The sequence below is a fragment of the Bombyx mori genome, chromosome 19, assembly GCF_030269925.1.
Source record: "Bombyx mori chromosome 19, ASM3026992v2".
In the NCBI taxonomy this organism is placed as follows: Eukaryota; Metazoa; Arthropoda; class Insecta; order Lepidoptera; family Bombycidae; genus Bombyx; species Bombyx mori.
Window position 1 is genome coordinate 10,343,494 of NC_085125.1, and position 20,931 is coordinate 10,364,424.

At 37.6% G+C, this 20,931-nt stretch overlaps 1 protein-coding gene and 1 long non-coding RNA gene across 5 annotated transcripts in view; one reads left to right on the top strand and one right to left on the bottom strand.

Moving 5' to 3' along the window:
• SC1 (voltage-dependent cation channel SC1) overlaps positions 1–20,931 on the top strand; it is a 207,907-nt gene that overhangs the window by 11,696 nt on the left and 175,280 nt on the right.
• LOC110385929 (uncharacterized) lies at positions 2,241–14,048 on the bottom strand. Of its 2 annotated transcripts, XR_009975710.1 has the most exons (7): positions 13,853–14,048; positions 8,456–8,715; positions 7,261–7,325; positions 6,178–6,342; positions 3,590–3,703; positions 2,918–3,028; positions 2,241–2,402 (listed from the first exon to the last, which is right to left on the bottom strand). It is a non-coding gene; the product is annotated as an uncharacterized LOC110385929 (long non-coding RNA). The 2 variants fall into 2 exon arrangements; XR_009975709.1 differs by lacking the exons at positions 2,241–2,402; positions 2,918–3,028; positions 3,590–3,703 and having other exon boundaries at positions 5,930–6,342.

Genomic DNA, 20,931 nt, shown 5'->3' on the forward strand with positions numbered 1-20,931 from the left:
GACACGTTCTTACGGATCCATCAGATCCAATAACCTTTGCATTAGACGCCTTCAGCTCTAACACTAGGAGCAGGCTTAGGGACCTCGGTAACCGTACTCGTCGAACTCGACAAAGAGTTCGCCGTGCAACCTAACCCATGAATCAGCTCGCTGAGTTTCTCGCCGGATCTTCTCAGCGGGTCGCGATTCCGATCCGGTAGTAGATTCATTCGCGAAGCAATTGCTCTTGAGTTGTTAGGTCTCCTTCGGAGGCGCTCGGGCAGTTGTTAGCTAATCCCGCCCCTCTTGGCTGAGCCTTTTCTCGCCCACCTGTCCTGGTGAAACTGGAAAGGCCTTCGGGCCACCAGTAAAGTATCAATCATAAAAAAAAAAAATGATGTACTATTTGTATTCTACAGTATCAAAGCGCCGCAACATTATGGTCCGCTTAAAAGTCTCCCGAGACCCTCCGAAGCTGAGCTCTATGAAGGCTCATTTTGATAAACGAGACCCAGCTATCTTTTAGAAGTGGGTTCCAACAACATTGCCCTATATTGTGAGAATGCATGTTTTTATATGCCTACCTCTTTTATATCTCCACCGATCTGCCAGTAGCCTCATTATCGGGCTATTTTCACGGATTATCGGTACAGTCACTATTGTTTTTTTTATTGCCTAGATGTGTGGATAAGCTCACGGCTCACCTAATGTTTTCTTTATTGATTTAATGTATCTTTTATGCATTATTAAAAAAAAATTTTAGCATTGTGCACTTCTTCTCTATATTCTCTATAAGTGTGTCATGTCAAAATGTCATACTCCTTCGTCCGCGCAATTTTCATAAAAAGGGATACAAAGTTTTTGCTTCACGTACCTGGTATATAGTGGTAACCGGAACCCTCGTACATCAATAACCGTCGACACTCGTCCTTAGACATTAAATCTAAGTCTCACTTTTACAGTACAATGGCTGGTCCACCCTTCAAACCGAAACGCATTATTGGTTTACGGCAGAAACCGGCAGGATGGTGGTACCTACCGGCGCGGGCTCACAAGACGCCCTACCATCAGTAATTGCGCGAATTAAAATTTTTGCGGATTTCATTTTTGTTACACAATGTTATTCCTTTACCGTGGAAGTCGTTGTTGAACATTTGTTAAGTACGTATTTCATTATCAAAATTGGTACCTTCTTGCGGGTTTCGATCACCGGCACTGGCGCATCTCTCGATACAAGTAAACCAGGCGTCTTATCATGTAGGCCCACTACGACTCCAAATCGACAAAATTAATACCTATTTTCAGACCTACTTACCTATTGCTGCCGTGAAGTAGCCCTGCTTTCCGAAAAGTAGGATGGCATAGCTAACTAGTGCTATTTAAAACATTATTTTTACCATTTTTCGGACTAATAATTAGGCCAGTGTGTATTCATGGATATCAATAACAATAACAACCTCTGCTATACATTTTAAGGGTTATTACAAGTATAATTAAGATTACTGATCATGAAAAGTGATCAAGTATTTGAAATACTGATAATAACATAGTTTTAAGTAATATGTCTAGGACTTATTTGATATCTTTGATTCGTACAATTAAGTAGACAATCTTAAAATCGAGATAGGTCAATCAAACAAACAAATCTTCTTGTGAGCAACACATAGTGAATCAAAAGGGATGTCTCAATAACACCGGAATAAGGTTTATTTTGTCTTCTCTGTTATAAGCATAGGCACGCTAGCAAATATCCAACAAACTACCGTGAGTACTCGTAAACATAATTCAACTTACGGTAGCCCGGAGCCTAAATAAAATCATTAATCCATCCTTTTACGGCATTATAAATCATTAGATACCCGAGAGAAACGAACCAAAACTTAGATTGCATCGGAAACAACACTGACCCAGCCTTTACGAACGATTTATACATATTTAATGAACCGTGAAAAATGTTTTCACGCCCTGTGCTCCGAAACGGGAGATTTTACTGGTAAATAATGTATTATGATTGCTATCGTGTTGGGAAAACGGACACGCTGCAGATGTCTGATGCCTGGAACTCTTTCATACGAATTTTCGTTTAAAAATATAACATAGCGGAGCCCTTTTGCAAAACATTCGGGTAATTAAAAAAAATATGTTTTTTTTTTTCTATTTTAGCCTCAAATTGAGCCCGTGTTTAGCATGAAAGGCCTCTAGAGAACGCTATCTGATTTCCTTGGTACCAAAAAATATATATTTTGGAAAATAAAACATCGTTTTTCGAAATAACTGTTTCATGTTTTTTTTTCCTCGGAACACGGTTATGAGATTCGATCGACACTTGTATCTGAAGTGTAGAGCTCTTAGGGGTGGATTTCCAAATGGGGCGAATTGAATTTAGTTCAGTTTAACCCTTCGAATATTTAGGTTTGCGATTTCTGCGAAGAAGAACCACTTTGACAAGGCGCCACAATTCCGAGGAATATCCCTTCAACCTTCCAAGAGTATGGGTATTCTCGGGGTAGATATTATATTTCGAGCGCTGCTCAATATTGATTTAATTTAGAAGGTAATATAAAATTGAAAGGATAAGTGGGTTTCTAATATGTTAGGAATATTCAACAGAGTGACGTGGTACTACGCGTCTGGACAAAGAGAACCCTTCATCTCTATTATATGAGTGTACCACTGCCCCCTCCAGACCAGACCACCTGGAACCACTCCGCTCATTCACAGTTCATTTCCAGAGTTTTTTCCACGTACCATCCTTCTATGTAATGAATTACCTCCTGGGTGCTTTACGAGCGCTATGGCATATCCTTTTTTAAACCAGTTAAAAAGCCCTAATATAGGCAGTAGCTCAGCTGTGTCTACATATATGACTTTGCAAAATCAAATCCCTTATATGTTCGTTTGCCTTTTAAAGCAATAAAAAGTATCTAAATAAAAATACCAAATCAGTGTGGCCAATTTTCGTTAATTATACGTTGAACAGTCTGCACAGTTCTTCTAGTATCATAAAGTTGATTAGTCGTACTCTATGAGTTGCATCAATCAACTAAATCTGTAATCAACCTAATACAGATTAGATCAGCGGTAAGGTAATTTTTCATCTAAGAAAACGGCTATGATACGAAAATCTCTTACATCGTTATAATACATTAATCTACGTTCATATTATTTGTAATCAAAATATGTTGGATTTTCACAAAATCTAATCGAATTTTTTGCTATAGATGTTATGTGACGATTGGGTTCTTTTTGTGGCGTGTAGGAAGAATAATCGATGCCCACAGAGCGTGGTGCTAGTCCCATCCGAATGGATATTGTACTAATTGGTGCCTATTAAGTTTGCTCATTGGATATGAGCTACTGAAGTCACAGTCTTCGGTGGACATATAAGGTTCTGCTGATGGATGGAGGATTTTTGTGTTTTTTTATAGCCTTGAAAAACAAACAAAAGGTCAAGGTAGCTAGCTATTTCACGTACAGTAACTGATAGCTTCACTTGTGTCTAATATATTTTACAAGCGAGAATGAGCTGTTTTTTTTTATATAACCCAATAAAATATGTTTTTAATACTGTCTATGCACACACGCTACCAACCTAACAACGTACGATTACCTGCAACATGCGGTCACGTAGCAATACTGCCACCTCACTCACTTCACTTGCTGCAACCCTACGAACAACATCTCTGTACCTGTGCATTGTAATAGCTGTTATTTAAAATACAATCTGAAAAAATAATAATAAAACAATCATTTTTCGTACACCACTATTTGTTTTCTTTTAGTCACTAACAAATGTAAATCAATTTCTCAATTGGATAATTTTTTATGAAACAGATGGGTACACTTGTCTTGTGCGTTTAACAATCTTGCAGTTCGGTAACGAAGTTAAATGCTTTCAGTACTGTTAATTCTATATTAACAATAACATTTGCGAAGTCGGTACGCCTACTTAAAACTTCGTCCTCAATAAGCGTTCTCTCCCTAAAGTTTTACTGTAGCAATTTTATTTACACCGTAACAATAAGCAAACAGCAACGTGGACTGGTTGTAACAATCGTAACAATATTTGTCAGTTTGACGCGTTACCGTCGAGCTCGCCGGGAGCCGGCAGCGGGTCGACCGCGGCGCCCCCTCGCGCTGAACGCTCGTTTCAATATGTAATTAAGTTTTTGCCTAACCGAAATACGGGGTAAAGTAAACGGCGAAACTTTTATGGGTTTGTGTTCGTTGATTTGCGTTTTGTGGGAGTTTGTTGATTTGTAAATTTCCGCTTTTGTGTGTTTGTGATGCTCTAGTGATTGATATTCCACATTATCGTATTATGTAAATACATTATTATATACGTGAAAGTAAATTTAAGTCAAAATAAATCGTTTTGTAAATACTGCATTCGAATAACCGTTTGAAAGATGTTTATGAGAATGAGTAGGAGTACCTACCTATTTCTCTCGCATTTTATGGACAATCACGTGACGAAGCATTGTATGCAATCACGTTATTCTTTTGCCTCCATTATTTCTTTTCATCTCGAATTAACAATCATCATTCCCCTGCCCTTCTCCCAGTCACCCGGGGCTGGCGCAACATGTTTTAGGCACCCCTGGCATTGCTGAAGTCCATGGGCGACGGTAACCACGCACCATCAGGTGGGCTGTATGCTTGTCTGCCTACAAGGGCAATAAAAAAAAAGTTTCTCCTTCTATGCACCTCTAACATATACCCTTTTACGCATATCGTCTTTCACGCAATCCATCCATTTCTTCTTAGATCTACCTCTTCCTCTATATACTTCCACAATCACAGTTAACACTCTCTTACCAACCTTATTGTCATTTCGTCTCATCACATGTTCAGGCCATCCCAAATGCGCACTTCTCAACTCACCAATTAAGGATATTTAAACTATTAATATATATGATATAAAAGAAATAAATTTTTCAGATTAAATTGAAATCGGAGGAGAGGGCGTAGCAGCGAAACTGTAGATTTTATGTCTGTTTGATCTCCGCGATTGTAACTAATATAATCGCGTTAGTCATAAATTTAAACAAAAAATTAAAACAAATGTAAACGGCTACGTACATACAAAAATTTGACGCCCTAATGCCGAATTTAAGAGTTAGGTGAGCTCACGGACTCAACCTGAGAGAATTTGCTAACCCTGTCCCTAGAACGAGCAGAGCTTCGCAGAAACTACCGCGCCGTAACATAATATGTCAATGTATCGCCAATACAGGCCGTACTTGCCTAACTGAATCTATTTATAAAAAAATGAATTGCTGTTCGTTAGTCTCGCTAAAACTCGAGAACGGCTGGACCGATTAGGCTAATTTTGGTCTTGAATTATTTGTGGAAGTCCAGAAAAGGTTTAAAAGGTAGATCAATATCAAAATGCTCGGAATGAAATAAAAATAATAATTTTGTTTTCCTCTTGATGTGACCCCCGTCGGACGCATTCCTTTTGTTTGTTTTCAGTTTATTTTATACAAAAGTTTAGGTTTTTTATTTATCGATTGAGGCACTACGAAGTCTGCCGGGTCAGCTAGTCTTCTGATAAATAAATCGAGAGCTCATTAAGATACTCTAATAAGATACCTTTTGTACTAAAATAAATACTAAATGTTGACCCGAGTTTGTCGGCGAATACCATATCATAATTTATTCAGTCACTAGGGAGGTTAATGTGTACAAACACAAACCGACGAAGAGTCTGGTAAAGACTTATTAAGTTGAAATTAGATATGATATACGGAAAACATATCCATGGAGGCACGAAAATAACGAAGTAACCACATTATGTTAAGTCGACCCCATTGCGAATGCATGAAGACGAGTCCCAGAGGTAATCATGGTTACGCTGATCCTACCGTACGGTTTGCTGACGTTATGGGAATCAATTGCCTTGAAAGATCTGTATAACTTAAAAATATCTCGAAAACAAAGTCAGACCTTTTTTTTGCAAATTCCTTTTTGTATTTATTCGGATAACTCGTCTGTTTGCCTTGTTCTTCAAATTTCATTTCTCTAGAGATCTCCAGAGAGACTTTGGTTTAGGTGCAATTATGTAAATCTTGAATATAGTCACATGGAAATTTATAGTACATTGAAACTAAACAACATTTTCAATCTAATTTATGCCTCGCAGGTATACGAGATGTAATATTTCATGATATTTGATGTAATATCTGAAATAAATACCTATTAGATTTTCATGGAATGATATATTGTATGGTATATTGAAGTCATCTTGGTCTACTGGATATGCATTTGTATCAAGCGATGCAACTGTGCCGGTATTCGAATCCGCAGGCAAGAACAATTTTTCTAATTAAATAATTACTTGGTTTACGAATGACTTCAAAGCTGAAAGAATAACATCACGTAAAAAAAATTCAATTTGCGTAATTACTGGTGGTAGGACGTTATATGAGGCCGCACGAATGAGTACCAGCACCCTGGCAATTTCTACCATGAAGCAGTAATGCTTTTCGATTTGAAGGTTAGGGTACCCGTTATACCATAACCAGGTTTTGCGATTTGGTCATGGCGTTCCGTGAGGCTGAGGAGCGCGAAAGGAAGTGGGATCCCTCTTCGGCTTCTCAGCGAAGAAGGCGGAGTGGGCGGCACGGGCGCGAAGCTCCCGTTCATCTCCCGTAGGGGCTGTCGGGTGCCGGGTGCGGGGGTGCCCGGTACTCGGCTGTTGGTCCGGTGGTGAGGCGGCGCAAGGTGGCTCCTGTGCACCGCTCACGGTGTGTCTCCGAGACGACGTCCTGCGGGATTTTCCCGGGGATGGAGTGCCGTCCTATTAACAGGATGGGTACCGGCGACGGCGAGCCTTCGGCGCGCACTGTGCGCTACCGTGGGTTTCGTGGAGTCGGAGTGGTGGGGCTCGATGGGGTTTAGTTGGTAGTCGTTCTGCGGGGCAAGTGCTTCGCGCGCCTTTTTCAAGGCGTAGTCTCCTGTGAGAAATTGGGGGAGGTGAAGGACCTCGGCCCTTCTCTTCTCCTCTTCTTCCTCTCAGGAGGCGCCGGAGTCCGACATAACCCGGTCCGTTACCCCTCTCGACCGGGTATCCATAAATGGATTCCCCAGCGTTAAAAAAAAAAAAAAATGGGTACCCGTTATACTGCAAAAACGGAGACTTAGAACTCATGTCTCAAGATGGGCGGCAGCATTGACGTGGTTGATGTCTATGGGATCCGGTGACCACATAACATCAGCTGAGCCGGGAGCTCGTCCACCGATTTAAGCAATAAAAATTATAATTGAATAGGTGCTTACCTATTTCTGCCGTTAGCCTAGATTTTAATCTCACGTTTTGAGGCCGGCAGCGGAATTATTTGTACCTGTGAATTACAATAATCACTTAAGAACATGTTGGCTGCCAGCACAAAGCTGCCCTTTCTTAACACTTAATTTCCTGCTTTTCTCTATAGTGATAATTATTGATGATTTGCAGAAATCTATAAAAAAATTGAATTGTTGCGTTGAACGCGCATTTGCAGTTTGCATACTTTTCCCAAAAATTTTATTGTTTTTTTTAATGATAACGCATTGATTTTTAGTGTAGAGCTCAATCTATATCTATACTTAATAATATTATAAAGAGGAAAGATTTGTTTGTTTGTTTCGAATAGGCTCCGAAACTACTGGACCGATTTGAAAAATTCTTTTTCCATTAGAAGCCGACATTGTCCCTGATGAACATAGGCTACTTTAAAAAAAAAAAAAAATATTTTATTTCTTTGGTTTCATGTGTGTTTTAATGTTTCCGAAGCGAAGCGAGGGCGGGTCGCTAGTTCTTAATAAGCCGAACAATTATATCTGATAGCTGTAAAATTTTAGAGTTAGTAGGGGCGAGGATTTTTTTTACAAAAAGATAAAATAATGTACTCGCATTAAGACAGTCCCTATGATTTAAATATACCTTATATACATTATGATCGTAGTAATAGAATTGCTGTTAGTTTTCCTAATAAATAGGCCAAACAATGTCTCTGTTAACACAAGGAATTTAAAGAAAACAAAACTCTCGTAAAAGTATATCATCATTCGATTTATTTTTAATCTAGGTATAGAACTGAGAATCAAATTATTACGGGTGAATGCTTACAGAGTCAACATTCTGCTTAAATATTAGCTGTTGTCCTTATGTGAGTATTAGAATCGAATGAAATACTATCATCATTTATGTAGGATTAGTAAGAATGGAACGACTGAAAATAGTGTGGAACGGAGCGTTAAGGTGTGATTGAGAGAAAACGAAAAGAAAAAAATGACAGACAGGATGACAGTGAATCGGAAGACGACGAAGACGGTTAAGGCGTAAAAAAGGTGTTAGATATTTTTTTATTATAATAACTGAAGATTTTGGAACAGTGGAGGTTTTATTTTATGCGCTACAATCCCTATTCTACATTTATGTAACAAGTTGCTGCTGTGACTTAAAAAAGAATTTCAATATTCAGTGCGATACTTATTCATTGAGAAAAACATTCAGAAACTCGATATTCATTTACGAGTTAGAAGTTCACAGTTTCTCACTGTTGTCTTAGTCGATCGTCCGGGCCCGTTTTAATCATTTAGGGAGACATTCACTCAGATATGGTTTGTTATTTCAGACGGATTAACTGAAGCGATCCGAGTTGAATCCGTTTGTGTGTCTAGCGCTAATTGCTCGATCCAAACTGAACCGAATGTATTGTTTCACTGATTCATGTTTACGTAGACGTGTATCTGTAACAAGGTTTATTGGAACATTAACCGAAAGCAAAGTTAAATCTATAAGCTATAACAATATACCTTTGAATGCAGACGAGCATACGGCTCATACGATTATAAGTGGCGCTCACGGACCACAGCCATATCAGAGGCGTAGCTAAGCAGCCGTCAACCGATATGGACCTTTTCAAGTCTCGTTCGTACAAGAACAATGTGATGAGGTTGTGGTTTTTATTTTTATTTTTTATTGCTTTCGTGGGTGAACGAACTCACAACACACCTGGTGTTAAGTGGTTGCTGCATCCCAAAGAAATCTACAACGTAAATGCCGCCGCCCACCTTGAGATATAAGTTTTAAGGTCTCAGTATAGTAATAACGGCTGTTCCACCCTTCAAGCCGAAACGCATTACTGCTTCACAGCAGAAATAGTCCTACCATCAGTCAATACGCAATTTATAATTTGGCGTGTTTAATTTTCATTACACGATGTTATTCCTTCACCGCGGAACTCAATCGCGACCATTGGCATAGTACTTATTTCATTAGAAAAATTGGAACCCGCCGGCGGGATACGAATGCACCGAAGGTCTCTTATCCTTTAGACGACGACCACGTGGTTTTCACATTTTTCCCATCTATGTAACTCCTTTGCCCATGTACAAAAAAAGTCAAATTCATAGACTCCATCATTTACAATTGTATGTAAATATAATCATGCAACCGGAAACGATCAAAATATTTGCCGCGAATCAACTGACAAAACAAACCATAAACAATTCAACGCTTAAACTGTTGCTGTTGTATAATAAATTAATACTTTACAACGTATAATATAAAGCAGCTTCACAGTTTAATATCGTTTTATATGTATTTGACGGTATAACCCGAGATGAAGTAAACAAAGTAAATCACACTTATATTTGTACCTCTGTGGAGTGCTGAGACCTAGAACGCGTACAGTACCCGGCGATAAATATTGCACATCGACCGTGCGAAAGAGACGGTTAATTTTTGCTTCGTAGAGCGTTATATCTATCGCACATTACCTAATTGCCATTTAGTCTCCATAGTTACCGGATCGTTAGTGTTTCGTCGCATACAGGTAACGCTCTACAACAAAAACAAAATTAGGTCCTACCACCAGTAGAAATCTTTTATTGGTAGTAGAACCTCTTGTGAGTTCGCGCGGGTAGGTACCACCACCCCGCCTATTTCTGCCGTGAAGCAGTAATGCGTTTCGGTTTGAAGGGTGGGGCAGCCGTTGTAACTATACTGAGACCTTAGAACTTATATCTCAAGGTGGGTGGCGCATTTATGTTGTAGACGTCTATGGGCTCCAGTAACCACTTAATACCAGGTGGGCTGTCAGCTCGCCCACCAATCTAAGCATTAAAAAAAAAGACGACTGTCTCTTTCTAAATATCGATGTGCAGTATTTATTGCCTGGTACTGTAATACTTGTTTTAAGTTGTACCTACACATTTCAAAATTAAACACAAAATATTGAACGAGAAAACGTCCTTGTACGTTACGTAATTTATTTGTCTATTTATCGAACGTGTTTTAGACCAAATATAATTGTTGATGATTCATGCACAAATATGTTTTGAGTTTTTTTTTTCTTGTAGGCAGACGAGCATACGGCCCACCTGGTAGTGGGTGGTTACCGTCGCCCATGGACTTCAGCAATGCCAGGGGCAGAGCCAAGCCGCTGCCTTGTTTCGTTAGTAATAAATATTCTTGCTGTCTTTTCGAATGACGAGAACAATGAAAACATTCTGGGATCTAGACGTAAAATACCGGTACATTTTTTTTGTTGTTGCTAGATTTCTATGCATAAAACCGGACTTGAATGATATGTATTTATTGAAACTAAAGTATTGTATTCGATATACAGTCTAGTGATTGTAAATACCTTTTTTGTTAAATGATATATGTACATTTAATGATATCTGATTAAACTGAAAATTTACGTCGGTGTGTAGTAAGTCACTTCTCTCGTCATTCTGTTGCCAATATTGCTCTATAGTGGAACCGATTTTATTTCACATGTAAAATAGGAACATATATGTATAACGTAAGAATCTTTAACTATTTGCTAACATCTCTTAGTTCTTGACGAATTTTAGATATTTAAGCTATCAGTTCACTACTATTAACTATCAGTTATCTATATATTAATACGTGAAGCAAAAACTTTGTATCCCTTTTTACGAAAATTGCGCGGACTGAGGAGTATGAAATTTTCCACACTTATAGAGAATATAGAGAAGAAGTGCACAATGCTAATATTTTTTTTAAATAATGCATAAAAAATACATTAAATCGATAAAGAAAACATTACACACATTACATACCATGTGTTTGATGCACACACGCATTCATACTATTTATTGTCAAACTTTTGTCCTTGACGTCTGTTGTCAAATTGAGAATAGATTAAATATTGTTTATCTTTGTTAATATTTTTATAGTGTGGTCTTGGCGAAATTTGTGACTATAGAAGTATAAAAATAAATACAATCATAATAGTGTACAAACAATAGTGTACAATTCCAATTAATTATAGTCGAATTTCGACTACTGCGGGACCTCTAGTATGAATTAATAATAACTATATGCTTAACATATTAATGTTGCTAGAGACTTTTCAATAATTGATTTGGTTAGGAATAGAATAGGAAGAGCTTTGTACAACGGTAAATTTAAATGATAATAACCAAAAATTAATTCAAACACTCCCGAAGTTGAAGACAGCGTAAGAAAAGATACATACATTTCGCATTCATTTGAAACACAATTTAGATAATAAACCAGAAATGTATTATTTCTTTAAAATATACTATAATAAATTTTCTGGCAAATGAAACTATGAATACATCACTTCAGATAATTTTCATCGTAACAGTTTTTACCCTTGCCAATTTTAATTCTCCCGAGAATTTTTCACTTTAATATAATAAGCTGGCGACAAAGGAGATTTGCATAATTAGAAACTCCATCGTCGATTCCGTAAGCCGACTGAATCAAGCGGAGGTTGTAATTTTGTTATAAAGGCTCTCTGTTAAGAAGTTCTTAATTTTGTTTCCTACTTATTTGCGTGCGACAAATTGATATTAATATTTTGAATGTAACTCCAATTATCTATTTATGATGTATTTGAATGGAAAAATATAGGTTATATTGTAGAAGATTTACACCCAGGAAAAACTCTCTTCTTGCAAACAGTCACAACTCTCTTCATATATTTTTTGACGAAGCATGTTGCTGATAACTCTATTTCTGTAATCTGACGAAGCGTGTTGCGGATAATAACATGTACTTTTAGCTTAGGAATATTATGTTCTTTTTTTACAATTTCACTAGCTTCTCATAGTCATTATGTTATGTGGTTTGGTCTGTAAATAACATTTGACTGTGTGCGATTTTTAATTCTCACTTTTTATCATATCATCATATAATAATATGTGTCTTGTCTATTCTAGTCGAGTGAGCTGGATATCTTCGTGTTTTGGAATATATCTTCTGAATTTAAAGAGACATTCGTGAGAAATGTTGTCCACGATACAGAAACATTTTGCTTCAGCACAATATTACAAAGTCTTTGTTACAAAATGGAGGGGGAGTTAATAAGTGTTTGACGAGTCGCCGTTAATTAAAAACGGGAAAATTTGTGATGAGCTTTGTTAGCGTTTAGTACAGAGGAGAAAAACAAATTATTGTTATCTCTTATTGTACTTAAAGAAAAAGAAAGATAATAAAAAATTAAGGTTAGCTCTCATCCAGTTTAAAAAAAGTAATATAGAGCTTATTGATGCTAGGAAATTAAAGCAATGCAGAACAAGTTTCATGACTTGTAATTTCAATCATACAATTTGATATAAAATAAAAGATGAAACTACTACTTATCTTGAATTCTGATTAATGCATATTATTATTATGTAGCACATCAATTACCAAGTAAATGATCAAGCAAGATAATTTATTTATTTATTTATTGTTTAGATGGGTGGACGAGCTCACAGCCCACCTGGTGGTAAGTGGTTACTGGAGACATCTACAACGTAAATGCGCCACCCACCTTGAGATATAAGTTCTAAGGTCTCAGTATAGTTACAACGGCTGCCCCACCCTTCAAACCGAAACGCATTACTGCTTGACGGCAGAAATAGGCAGGGTGGTGGTACCTACCCGTGCGGACTCACAAAGGTCCTGCCACCAGTAAAAACATTCCGAAAAATTTCCTTTTCTTAAAAATTCAATTTCTTAAAACATTCCGAAAAGTAAGGAAGAAAAAGATTCCGGTCTTCTCGTATACGTTAATAATGCGAACAATAGGGAATATCCGAGGCTCTTGTAACAAGTGAAAATCTTGAGCGACGACGCAAAGTTGCCATCGTATAGATACTTTACTGGTTCCGCGTTCAAATTTAGAGATTGCAGCATTTTCAGTTTTTTTCTTTATTTCCATCTAAATAAACTGATTTTTTATTTTATTGGATAACAATATATCATTTGATAGATATCATATTATTATAATGAAATTTAAAATAGCTTGTTCCGTTAGTTTAGATGTAGGGCTTTGCAAATGTACATGTTTTCAAAACAGATTATTCCGGAACACAAACATAATTTCATAATCTTCCTTTCCTCCTTTCCTTCTTTTCTTTCTAAGAAATCGACAATCGCGCGGGACACGACTTGCTTTGACACGAAAGAATACGATGGCCCAGGGGCTCAATCCGCGTTTCAATGTTATTTCTCTAAATAAGAATTTAGCAGAAGGCTACATTTATGGTTAGGTTAAGTCAATTGTTTCACATTACCGTTGGGATAGTAGCTCATCTCGCTTTCTGGTTCGGGAATAACGCCTTTACAGGGTAATGTTTAATAATGTTTTCCCGAATTTTAAATGTTTCTTAATTGACATTTTGGTATATCCGCATTAAAGTAGGAATGTACTAATTCGTCCACTGATTGTTATATTGTAAAATACTTGTGTAGCGTGTAAATATAGCTATTCCATGTATGCGATTGAAAAATGATTCAAAATTATGCGACGCGATGCGCAATTGAGAGGGATATTTTGGCGGCGCGGTAAAGATAGCAAAATACAGCCTGAATACTATGAATACAAAACCGGTGACTCACCTGATGTTCTCAAAGTCCTCGTACTCTCCAGCGGTAGGTTTTCTCGATGGGTATTCAGCGGCGAACGGAAGGCGAGCACTTCACAATATTAAAGAAAGCTGGTATGAAGCGACAGCGGAGGTAAAAAGGTGGTTTAATTTAGATGTTAATAATTTGCGTGTTCTGCGCAAAGAAGCGGGAATGCGAATGTGACGCGCGCGAGTTCCAAATTCAAAATTACGTTCTTTGGTGATGCATTTTCGATAATCTTACGCCTTCAAGGAGGATTCATTGAATATCAAAGAGGCAGCAACATAAGCATGTAAACTCTAATTTTAAAACTGTGTTTAAAATTAAGATGGCGCTGATTCTCATCTACAATAACAATATATTAACTAAGTTTTATTTTATAAAAACAGCAAACTGGTCTATCTATTTCTGCAGCGCAGCAGTAATATTTTCCAGTTTGAAGGGTGGGATCGCTGTTATACTTTAAAACTGACATTACAGTGATTTTTCATTTCTCCAACACAATTATTCATACATAATTCGTAATACAAAGCCCGTCTTTTTTGACGTAGCTAAAAATCCCGGAACAAGCTACGCCAATCGTGAAACAAACCGTAGGACTGAAATATGCCGGCTCATTATTACCTAAGTATTTAAATAATGCATGTTAAAATGAATACGGACCGAAAAGTATGCTTTGTAAAATTATTTTTAGAGAGCTCCCCTTTGGATTAGGTATTCTAAAGCGATACTTAAATGTTATAATGACGAAATTGTTTTGTCGTAAAAAGGATTCCCACTGAATATGAATATAAATATTTCATGTGCCCCTAAAATTTATCGGACCAAAATATTGTTAGTACTTTATTGCCATTTACGGTAGACGATGAAACGGTCCATCTGATGGAAAATGATCGCAATTGCCTATGGAGATCTGTAACACCTAGGGCACAATCAGGCCAATTGACACACAGACGAAGGCCTTTGAAACCTTATTGTAGATGGACACGATATAACCCCTAAGAAACAACAAGGTGGGGCAAAATCATAAAGGAGTGCGTATTCGGACGGTACATCAGTTTATGGTATTAAAATAACTTGTTCATATCATTAGAAGGCAATACTAGCCAAAAGGCAGTGTCCAAATTGCGATTTAATCTACATATATATAATGTTCGATATTGTTTACGACACAAAATAATCTAGTCTCACATTAATCGTAAATAAAGTTTATTGGGAGCACTGCTTGTGATAATTGTCCTTCATTATACAATCAACTTATTATCCGGAGTACCGCGTAACAAATTCAAAACGCTTAAACCTTAATTTATTAATTGTTTACCTTAACCCAGACGGTGGTGGGTTGATTAGTATTCATGACCAGCGAAGAACCCTTTCCGGCGTCGGATAACCCGGTTTCATTTGTCAACATCCTCAAAAACGGATAAAAGGCTTTCGTCACGTTCTTTAACTTCTCGATTTCTGAATGAGGTTTTATTCTCTGCTCTTTTTTTTTCGTTTTCTAGACGAGCAGAAAAGCTTACTTTCGAACAGAGTGCGGGAATGTAAATCGACGCTTGAAAGGCAAACGTGACTAAGCGACAATAACCGCTTTGTACATAAATGATAGGCAATAACCATATTCGATGCGCAAAAAATATATATTTCTAGGTCTATTAAAATCATTTCAATCCTACTACAGCTACTATCTAGATTCTACTACAGCTAGATTCGTTAAAATAAATTTTGTTTTCAGGTATTTCAACTTTAAATTAGTTTACTGTAAAGTTTACGCATTGTCGCCTAGTCACGTTTGCCTTTCAAGCGTCGAAATGATACTGAATGTCCGGCTCACAAATCTTCCACTATTAATTATTATGCATGCTTATGTTTTTGCGGGTTTCAGCTTTTAATATTATAATAACCCGAATTTGGACTAATATTTTGGAAACATCAATTTGCGTCTAATAACAACAACTTTTTTACTGGTGGTAGGACCTCTTGTGAGTCCGCGCGGGTAGGTACCACCACCCTGCCTATTTCTACCGTGAAGCAGTAATGCGTTTCGGTTGTAACTATACTGAGACCTTAGAACTTATGTCTCAAGGTGAGTGGCGCATTTACGTTGTAGATGTCTATGGGCTCCAGTAACCACTTAACACCAGGTGGGCTGTGAGCTCGGCAACACATCTAAGCAATAAAAAAAGAAGAAGCAGATATGCGTTCCAGTTTGCAGAGTCGAGACAGTCTTAATAAACGACGCCTGAAGTCGTCGTGGTCTAATGGATAAGATGCTCAGTGTTTTCGTATCGAAGAGCGATACGACTGTGGCGGTGTTCGAATACAGCAGACAAAATTTTCTAATGAAATACGTTTTAAAAAAATGCTCACGATTGAATTCCACATTGAAGGAATAGCATCGTGTAATCTAAAGCAATCCCTTAAAAATTATAATTTGCGTAATTACTGGTGGTAGGGTGTCTTGTGAGTTCACAGATGTAGGTACCACCTGCATATTTATACCGTAAAGCAGTAAGGCGTTTCGGTTTGAAGGGTGGGGCAAAATGTTATACTGAGACATACAACTCAAGTCTCAAGAAGGTGGATAGTGGTATTAAGGTTCTTAATGCCTATGGGTTCCAATCTCATCAATAGGCTCGTTCATTTGAGCAATATTTTTTTTAAAGTAAATTCTATTCGCACTTTGATTTCTGAGTCGCATTCAAAAAGGATGCATTTACCTTGTTGTCTTCGTATGTCTTAAGGCGTCGACTTGTCTGCCAAATTTAAAAAAACAATAGAATGTCAACTAGGCAGGCGAATGCAACATTATATGTACTGATAATCTATATATTATTAACACGTGAAGCAAAAATGTTGTATCCCTTTTTACGAAAATTGCGCGGACGGAGGAGTATGAAGTTTTCTACACTTATAGAAAATATAGAGAAGAAGTGCACAATGCTAATACAATTTTTAAATAATGCATAAAAGAAACATTAAATCAATAAAGAAAACATTACACACACTACATACCATGTATTTGACGCTCACACGCATGCATACTATTCATTGTCAAACTTTTGTTCTTGACGTCTGTGGTCAAATTGAGAATAGATTAAATATTGTTTGTCTTTATTCAAAAAAAAATATAGTGTAGCCTTGGCGAAATTTGTGATTATAGAAGTATAAAATACAATCATAATAGTATAGAAACTTACAATTCCAATTAATTATAGTCGAATTTCGACTACTGAGGGACCTCTAGTAGCAATAAAATTACCTATTAAAAGGAAATTAGGTTATTCATGATTGGTTCATAGCGGCTGCGGTTTTTAAACCAATTGCATATACAACAATTTTACTCGTTATTAAGTAGACAATTTAATATAATTCATTTTATGCAATAATGAATATAATGATAACTATTTTAAATGATAAAATAACGAGCTATCATAATCTATCTAGAAAGGAGTGAGATCAAGGATTACTGTTTGATATAACACATAGATCGTATTGTATTGATCTTCCTTTTAAAATTTTTCTTCAGCTGATGAGAAACTTATTATATAACACATCAAACCAATGTTATATAATATGTTTATTAAGTAAATTCACATCTTAAAATACATACTCATTTAACGAACCTAATGATTGCTGGGCTTAGAAACAAAGTGAAATGCCACATATGGGGAAAGTTACAGTACTAAATCCACCATGTTTTTATCAAAGCATCGTTCGAGTTTAGAATGAACTCCCTTTCACGGTCTTTCACGAATGCTATGAAATGTTGTTCTTCAAAGGATTACGGTGATTACTCAGTGGCAGGTAGCGGCTTGGCTCTGCCCCTGCTATTGCTGACGTCCATTAGCGGCAGTGTTTTTTTTATAGCTTAGATGGGTGGACCAGCTCACAGCCCACCTGGTGTTAAGTGGTTACTGGAGCACATAGGCATCTACAAGATAAATGCGCCACCCACCTTGAGATAAAAGTTCTAAGGTCTCAGTATAGTTACAACGGCTGCTCCACCCTTCAAACCGAAACGCATTACTGCTTCACGGCAGAAATGGGCGGGGTGGTGGCGCCTACCAGTGGGGACTCACAAGAGGTCCTACCACCAGTTACCACTTAATATAAAGTTTGCTCGTCTACCGCGAGGGCAAAAAAAAATCTGAACTGTCGATATCATATTATTACTTTCAGTCAGTCTCGGCATTTTTCGCTGTAACGTTGACGTGGCTCCCTAATAACCTATACAAAACAATCTTCTTCGAAAAAAAGACTCTTCATGTTGCGCGCCGCAATAAACTCAAAAGACATTGCCACTATACAGCGGTGTTAGGTTTTATTCGGGCTATAATTTTTCTCTCGAGCGTCGTATCGAACGAGGGTAATTGAAAGGAGAAATATATGTCCTTGTATCTTTACTTTATAGCCTCACTTTGAGAAGAAACCCTGGTAAAACAGAGTAAGTATAATTCGGGTTTTCTAACGGTGACTAAGTAATTTCTTTTCCTGGTTAAACAGAGTAACTCATAACTTTATTTGGTTTTTAGGTAAAAGCGATTACACATTTCACCGATATTGGTTAGGATTGATATGATGTTATGATATAACTTAAGCTGCAATGCGTTTCGGTTTGAAGGGTAGGGCTGTAACTATACTCAGACCTTAGAACCTATATATCAAGGTAGGTGGTGGCATTTACCTTGTAGATATCTATAGGCTCCGGTAACTACTTAGCACAAGGTGAGCCATGAGCTCGTCCACCTACCTAAGCAATAAATAATAAAAAAACTTGTATTTCGGCTTACGATGACTTCAGCAGTCCGTCACCACGAAGACTTGCTACTTGACTTTTGCCACGTACCATCCGGTTATGGAATGAGCTCCCCTCCACGGTGTTTCCCGAGCGCTATGACATGTCCTTCTTCAAACGAGGCTTGTGGAGAGTATTAAGCGGTAGGCAGCGGCTTGGCTCTGCCCCTGTCATTGCTGAAGTCCATGGGCGATGGTAACCACTCACCATCAGGTGGACCGTATGCTCGTCTGCCTACAAGGGCAATAAAAAAAAAAGACTGTAAAGTATTCAAAACGCCAGAACCAATATTGTATAGGTACGTTAAAAAAAGGATCTGAAGATTAAACCGTAAATTTGGATTTAGTTATATCGACAGTTCGAAAACCGAAGAAAACATTATGTTACGATACTTGTGTGTTAATATTTAATGATAAAATTAATGTGAAATGTCATATTGGTTTACACGTTTTTATTTTAATTAAAAAAAAAAATCATTTCGCTTATTAAAATATTCCAAACATTAAGAAAATCAGGGAAGAATTATACGAATTAAATCTTGGGATGTGACTTTATAGGTTATAAGCAATGTAAGAAGATTAAACCAATTAATTTTGTTTAGTCATCGTAGACATTTGCGTTCCACGAAGATGAGTTCGTTGGCTCGGCTAAAGGAATTCATATAAAATTCATAATCAATACAATATAACAAAAAAGCTTGACTTCGTCAGTAATTATCTTCGGTCGGCATCACTTCACACACTTTGAGAAGGCGGCACGACACGAAAACTCTCTTGTCGTGGCCGTCTGAAACTACATACCCGATCCTGTGGACCGAATGGTAAATAGTTGATGTCGCCCTAAAAACGTCATTTGGATCTTCCCGATCCACTAACGGTGCTTTTAGGTACCTCAAACACCGGTCGTCGAACCCGTCGAAGGGTTCGGCGAGTAAACTAACCCATAGACACAGCCCACTGAGCTTCTCGCCGGATCTTTTCAGTGGGTCGCGTTTCCGATCCGTTGGTAGATTCTGCAAAGCACTGCTCTCGCTCCCAGGTTAGAGCCCCGAGAGTTTAAGTAGGAAAATACGAGTATATATATAAAAAAAAAACAAATTGTTCACATTTCGATGTTTATAAGTTACGTTTTAACTAACATATAGTCGTGACTGTTGACACGAGTTGTTATAATACATTATTCAAACAAAACTCAAGTAACCCTTTTGTCAAAAATACACCTGAGTCCACATTTAAGTGGCCTAACTTTCTCATGTGGCTACACGGTGGCCACTCGATCGATAACTGCCGAGGTTCACTCGCAACGTGACGTCAGTGTTGTGCTTAATAAAATTATTATAGTCGAAGCTGTTTTAATTTTACATCGTTGGTTTGTGCTGCCGCATAATTGTCGACCGGGTTTTGTATCAAGTTTGTGATCGTAATGTGAGCAGGTGATAGTTGATTTTGAAAAACATAGAATTATGAATGGAAAAAACTAGAAGCGTTCGAGATGTGGTGTTCCACCAAGAGAACAAACAAATCTGTCCGCGAGCCTGTCGACGATTTGATAGCACAAGGTTCTTGGTTACTTTGGTCACATTGCTCGGTGGCCATCAGACAACCTCGAAAAATTTACTGTGGTGGGCAAGGTATTTTTTTTATTTTTTTTTATTGCTTAGATGGGTGGACGAGCTCACAGCCCACCTGGTGTTAAGTGGTTACTGGAGCCCATAGACATCTACAACGTAAATGCGCCACCCACCTTGAGATTTAAGTTCTAAGGTCTCAAGTATAGTTACAACGGCTGCCCCATCCTTCAAACCGAAACGCATTACAGCTTCATGACAGAAATAGGCAGGGTGGTGGTACCTACCCGTGCGGACTCACAAGAGGTCCTACCACCAGTAATTACGCAAATTATAATTTTGCGGGTTTGATTATTATTACACGACTAGCGACCCGCCCTCGCTTCGCTTCGGAAACATTAAAACACACATGAAACCAAAAAAATAAAATAAAAAAAATTAAAAAAAAAGTATCCTATGTTCATCAGGGACAATGTCGGCTTCTAATGGAAAAAGAATTTTTCAAATCGGTCCAGTAGTTTCGGAGCCTATTCGAAACAAACAAACAAACAAATCTTTCCTCTTTATAATATTAGTATAGATGTTATTCCTTCACCGTGGAAGTCAATTGTGAACAATTGTTGAGTACGTATTTCATTAGAAAAATTGGTACCCGCCTGAGATTCGAACATCGGTGCATCGCCTCAACACGTATGCACCAGACGT